The 6000-nt window shown below is 33.9% G+C and overlaps 1 protein-coding gene and 1 long non-coding RNA gene across 2 annotated transcripts in view; one reads left to right on the top strand and one right to left on the bottom strand.

The window, feature by feature from the left end:
• Positions 1 to 2124: 2124 nt before the first annotated feature.
• The window catches only part of LOC141394917 (uncharacterized), a 146027-nt gene continuing 142151 nt past the window's right edge, over positions 2125 to 6000 (bottom strand). Inside the window, exon 3 of the long non-coding RNA XR_012410519.1 lies at positions 2125 to 2185. This is a non-coding gene — a long non-coding RNA (uncharacterized lncRNA). The remainder of the gene's footprint in view (positions 2186 to 6000) is intronic.
• Positions 4297 to 6000, top strand: part of LOC141394910 (ATP-binding cassette sub-family G member 1) — a 127228-nt gene continuing 125524 nt past the window's right edge. Inside the window, exon 1 of the mRNA XM_073970070.1 lies at positions 4297 to 4925. The gene's annotated coding sequence lies outside the window, so the exon portion shown is untranslated. The remainder of the gene's footprint in view (positions 4926 to 6000) is intronic.

The raw sequence follows: 6000 nt of genomic DNA, 5'->3' as shown, positions 1-6000 counted from the left end.
TGGAACTCCCATAATAATATACATTTATTTACAGATGCATCACGAGGACGTGTGCAGAGGAGCGTGGCCGAGCTAAAGGCACTTACATAAATACATTTCATAAAATTATTGTGGGAAAAGGAATCCATGAAATATAATTTATGGATACTGAAAAAATATGGAAAAATAAATTTATTCTTGATTCAATTGTTCAACAATACGGTCGTCGTTTTATTAAAAAGAACTTAGATTCTTACACTACAAACTGAGTGCGACATGCCTTTGTAAAAATAATGGAGAAGAAAGGGGGTTTGAGAGTAGCTACTGCTGCCAAAAATCCCTTACGAAACCAATGATTTCGGGAGGACTTTTTTTGCTGGGGAGAAATCTTTTGAACATTTTTTTAGAAACTCTTGGAGGAAAATTTTCTCCGATGACCTGGCAGAAAAGTTTTCTTGGCGTGGAACAGCTACTAAAATTTCCATAAGAGATAACGACCGCAATTCGGAGTAAGTATACAGTTTGTCAAGTAATTGTTTTCGAACCAAGAAAACCAACATTTTTCTATATTAATTTATGAAAAATGACTGATAATTGGGATAAAAATGTCGGGTTTTTTGGAGAAAATAGTTGGTAGACTTACTAAAGACAAGATAGGATGTATAAATAAAAAATTAACCCACGTAGTCCAACAAAAAGCAACGAAAACCAATAACTACATGTAATGCAAGTTGTCAAATAAATGTTTTCGAAATGTAGTGAAGTTCCGAAATATCCCATATTTTTGGCAAATTCTTAAAAATCAGGACAATTTATGAATGTTATTCTTAAAAAGGGTTAACTATTAATAAGTATCAATAATATTAGGCATATAATATCCCTACTAGGAGGGCTATCATATGGACCAAGGGAGTACCAGGTCATATTACATGTAAACAGGGTCCTATAGGTCTTATACCGGGAATATCTGAAAACTAAGGTGATTTAGGAGTTTTTTTAGTTCACCAGGATGGACTGCCATCAATTACAATAAATATTACCTACAGAACAATTAGAAATGCATATATAAGATATTGTCAGTCTATGCTTATTTTTAATAGACCTCCGATTTCAACTGTTTATAGCCAGTTCAGAGAAATTCTCTAAGTTTTTTTGCTTCCATGCTAATACTGAAGCATTATTTACCCATCAACATAATTTTCCCTTTAAAAATGTACTACAGTAGTACTGCAGAGTACGCGAAATGTGTCTAATAGGTCGGAGTATGCATTTCTGAAAATTGTCGATATGTTTACCCCATACATTTCTAATCAATATTGGTCTCCTACTGCGATATTTCCGATTATTTAGTGAAATGCCATTATCTCTTAATTAATTTTAAGTAAAAAAACAAACTTCGGTGCCCTTTTCTGGGCCCAGATGGCCTCGTTCACTGTTTATATAACATGGTACCTTTTTAGTCGATATGGCAACCCTTCTGATCTAAATATTCTGTAGGTAATATTTATTGTATTTGATGGCAGTCCATCATCGTGAACTAAAAACTCGTAAAACGCCTTAATTTTCAGATATTCCCAGTATAAGACCTATAGGACCCTGTTTACATGTAATATGACCTGGTACTGCCTTGGTCCATATGGTAACCCTCCTAGTAGGGACATGCTATGCCTAATATTGTTGATACTTGTTAGTAGTTAACCCTATTTAAGAATAACATTCATAAATTGTCCTGATTTTTAAGAATTTGCCAAAAATATGGGATATTTCGGAACTTCACTACATTTCGAAAACATTTATTTGACAACTTGCATTACATGTAGTTATTGGTTTTCGTTACTTTTTGTTGGACTACGTGGGTTAATTTTTTATTTATTCATCCTATCTTGTCTTAAATAAGTCGACCAACTACTTTTTGCAAAAAACCCGACATTTTTATCACAATTATCAGTCATTTTTCATAAATTAATACAGAAATATGTTAGTTTTCTTGGTTCGAAAACAATTACTTGACAAACTGTATTTATATTAAGTCCATTTAAAATAATAATTTAAACACATTTTTTTTAATTTTAAGTTGCTTTTAATGAACGATTTCTCCTGGATGTTTCGGATTTTGACGGGATATCGCAAAAACATTTTCAATACGCTCATGATAGGCTTGTGAACACCGCGAAATGGCAAATGAAAAAGCAAAGGATCAATGAATCTGAAAGAGAAGATGAAGAATTTTAAATTTGCATAATCTTACTTTTTCCGCTCATAATTTTATTCGTATTACTATTTAATATGTACCTTGAATTACTTATGTTTTTTTTGCATTTCGAACACTGAATTATAATAGGTGTGTTCGTTTACTCAACAATTTGTACAAGTTCAGTAACTTCTTGAAATCGGCTGAGGTCTTTTGCATTGTACTGTAGAGTAAACGAACAACATACAGTAACAATTTTGAGTAAACGAACACACATAATAAGTGTTCCAACTAGAACGCAATTTTTAAATTTGGCGCCATCCGAAGTGCGATTGTTTGACATTTGAACAAATGTTATTAGGTATGTCTTTTTACGTGATAATTTGTAATAATTATTACGAAATGTTACAAAATGCTGTCTTTTTACACAAAAGTTCAGTAAAAGAGAGCGAAGTGAGAGAACAATTTTGACAGTTGTTTGCTGAGAAATTGCTAAAAGTTGCTGAAAGAATTTTTCCCAGCAACATTTAGCAAGTTCGATCAGCTGTTTTTTAATCATCTGCTAATGGTCAGCTGCTCAATGTTTATCTGATTTTTGTGGAAAAATACTATAAATATTACAATGCAGCTATATTGATTATTTTATTTTATTAAATTTATATAAATACATATTATTTTTTATTTATTTTGCTTAGAATTGAAGAACATTTTCATTGCTTTGGAGTTAGTTTTTCGTTCATGCCTTGGCGCCAATGTCTTTGTTTTGGTTATCAACTGTTATCTTGCTAAAGTTTACTAAATGCTGTCTTTTTTCTCTATTTTCGTATCCAAGAGCAAAATCTCTCTTACTCTCTGAAAAGAAGTTACTGAATAATTATTACTGAAAAAGTAAAAAGACACAACTATTGTTTGCTAGTAGAATGTACGAGGTTAGAAGCCAGCTGACCATGGACAGCGAAGGGAGTTCGTTGGAGGCAACATGAAAATGCTGATTTTGCCGATTAAATCATCTTCAGTGACAAGGCCCATTTCCATCTTGATGGCTTCGTCAATAGGCAGAATTGTCGCATTTGGGGTGAGGAAAATCCTCTAGTGATTCACAAGAAGCAAATGCATCCTCAACCTGTCACTGTGTGGTGTGGTTTTTGGGAATCATTGGACCTTTTTTATGAAAATGAGGCAGGTCAAGCGCAAACAGTCAATGATGTTCGGTATCGTGAAATGATAACCCGTTTTTTCTTGAATCGTAAAAGTATGTCCAAATTATATGTTTCCCCATTGTTTTAGATTCGCTAATAATATCACCACCGTGGTGCAATGGTTAGCACGTCCGCCTTGCACTCAGAAGGTCTGCGGTTCGAATCCCAGGCCAACAAACATCAAATTTTCAACGGTGGCAAAATTCCCCCTCAGTAATGCTGGCGTCATTTCCTGAGTATTTAAGCCATGAAAAACTTCTCTACAAGTGGTGCCGTAAGACACGCCGTTCGGACTCGCCAATAAAAAGTAGGTCCCATATCATTGAGCCAATATGAATCGGCGTGCACTCATTGATATGAGAGAAGTCACCCTTGTCCCATCTGGGATGTTTGTGGAACAATTATTTATATTATATATATAATAATATCATTATCGATACTTCGAAAACAAAGTTTTACTGCCACAAATTTAACGACCAGTGAATGGTTTTTGATTCATTCTCATGTGTCATTCTCGAATAAAATATCCGCAAAACTATCGAAAAACCAAGATCTATTTTACAGGTCACGTAAGTAGCACAAATACAACTCTGTTTCGGCCACAAATTCTTCAATATGTCAAAATGTTTGTTTACGTTTTCATACAATTTATTCACAATAACAAAAAATTTGACAGATTGAAACCAATCATCTGTTCATTTTACGCCACCTTATTATTTCATCATGCGAAAAACATTCAAAAACGATATCGTTTTCGATAGCAATGGTATGTTGGGATAACACAAGTTTTATGCGACTCAATGCAAATACATATTACGTGTGTGTGTGTGTTTAGGCAATGGGGGGGTTTTGTTGGGATAGTCCAATTGGCAACTCTAGTTGGGCGGCTTTTGCTTTTTATGGTCAACGTCGACTTCGCATAGTTGTCTGACTGACTGCTCTGTGTGCTAGTGTGTCACTATGATTATTGTTGTTTTTGTTTTTCTAGCTGAGTCGCGCTAAAAAAAACTGTTGCTTCTTATTTTTCTACATAAAATTGTGCAGTCGCTTCGCAGTGCCAGCAGCAGAATTCTGCGCCGGTAATACTTCGTTGCAAAAATCGTTCGCGCCAGTTTTCAGTTTTCAAACGGCTCTCTAATGAATAGCACGACCGGCTATATGTTCCGCATTTAAAATTTCGTTTTCGTTACGTTTGTTTTGTTTTCATTTTTGTTTTGAACAATTGAAGCGTGCCAATTGAAGGAATCGATTCTCTTCCCAGCAATTAAAGTTTGAATAAAAAGTTGTTTTTCCATAAACGAAATTTTCAGAATAATAAACAAATATCGGCGGTTTGACGGCCAGTGCCTTATGTTAATGAGGAGTGATTCTAATAAGAAATTGAATTGAAAAAAAAAAATAAAATTATTTCGAAAAAATATTTTATTCCATAATTCGAATTCCAAGCTCAAAGTGCTAAAAAGTGAAGTGCGAAGCCAATCTTCCTTTTGTTTCCTAGACAAAGAAGATTTGTTATTTATTTTATTTTTGTGCTACCTTGAAAATATGTTCAACAGGTAAGCTTGAAACATTTACGTATTTAAATAAGGAAAACAACAAAAGAATTATGAATGAAACGTCATTTCATTCCCTTTGTGCAGTAGTGTTTTGTTTGTACCCTACACACATTACGTGAGGATTTATTTAAAGACGGATTTTGCCTAAGCGTTTGCAACACGAGTTAAAATTACAATTTTTAATAATTATCAATTAAAATTATTTTCTTTTCCATAAAAAATCTGCGATCTGCTTAAAAGGATCGTAAATGTTTTACTGTAAAAAATATATCCTCAATTGCTGTCCTCAGCATCCTCAATGGGGTTTTGACAGCGTTTTTGGTTGCAAAGTTGTTGTGCGATTAAAATGTTTTGAGCATGGTTTAATTAGAATGGTCAGCTAAAGCTTCCTGTCAGTTTAAAATGTTCGAGTGTTCCTAAAACTTCAAAACAACAGAGTAGAAAGACAACATTGATGACTCGTGCACGACACTTCCTATTCGTTGAGGACTCTTTGCAGACAGCACTTTGGGGTCGTTGATGACATTTTCACACGAGTGTCCCAGTATTCACGCACGACAAATTGGGCGACAAGGCTAGATGGCTAAAATCCCTGTATTTCGACCGATTCTGTCTTGCTACTAGTCATCGATGACCCAACTAAAGACAATTTAGTTTATGGTGGCATGTGTTATTTACTTATAAAATATATAAGCACTGTTCCTTTACGTGCATGAATCTTCAAGTTTTACCACATTTTACTCGAAAAGCGTTCCTTTACTTCAGACACCATACAATTTACACTTGTGCTCATACAATTAAGTCACTTTATAATGACATCTGAAAATATTGAATAAAAGTATTACGGCTTATTTTTACATATTTTCTTTTTTTGTAGTGTTGTTGTTGTGAGTTCTAATAATTGTGAGCATAGTTTACAAAAAAAAAATTAGTGCTTTGCTACACCGTTACATTTTTTTGGTACATCCTCACTTTTCCGTGCTCACATAATTAAGTCATTGTTTTTGTAAGTCATCGTTTTTGTGAAAATGTATTTGTCTACAACGGTATTTAATCGCTGTTACTTAAAACGAGC

This window comes from Musca autumnalis, unplaced genomic scaffold, assembly GCF_047663935.1.
Source record: "Musca autumnalis isolate F117 unplaced genomic scaffold, ASM4766393v1 scaffold_2, whole genome shotgun sequence".
NCBI classification, from domain to species: Eukaryota; Metazoa; Arthropoda; class Insecta; order Diptera; family Muscidae; genus Musca; species Musca autumnalis.
Note: the sequence above shows the minus strand (reverse complement) of the source record. Positions and strands in the feature narration are given on the sequence as shown.